Source organism: Eurypyga helias, unplaced genomic scaffold (genome assembly GCF_000690775.1).
Source record: "Eurypyga helias isolate BGI_N326 unplaced genomic scaffold, ASM69077v1 scaffold43616, whole genome shotgun sequence".
Classification (NCBI taxonomy): domain Eukaryota; kingdom Metazoa; phylum Chordata; class Aves; order Eurypygiformes; family Eurypygidae; genus Eurypyga; species Eurypyga helias.
Genome location: NW_010258066.1, coordinates 1 through 228, shown reverse-complemented (window position 1 = coordinate 228; position 228 = coordinate 1).

Here is a 228-nt window from a genome sequence, read left to right as displayed (position 1 = left end):
ACTGGCTCCCTCCCTTGTCCTGTGCCCTGGAGACTGGCCCCTGTCCCAAAGGCACTGCCACTGTCCTCAGTGGGGTCCCTGTGATGAGGACTGGTTGTCCCCATGGGGAAGCCGGCGCCCCAAACCCAGGGGCCTGGGAGAAGGTTTGCCCCAGGGTGGGACATTCCCAGGAGGGACTGTGGGCTGGGATCAGTCTTGCTCAGAGGGACGTACCAGGCTCTGGAGGGG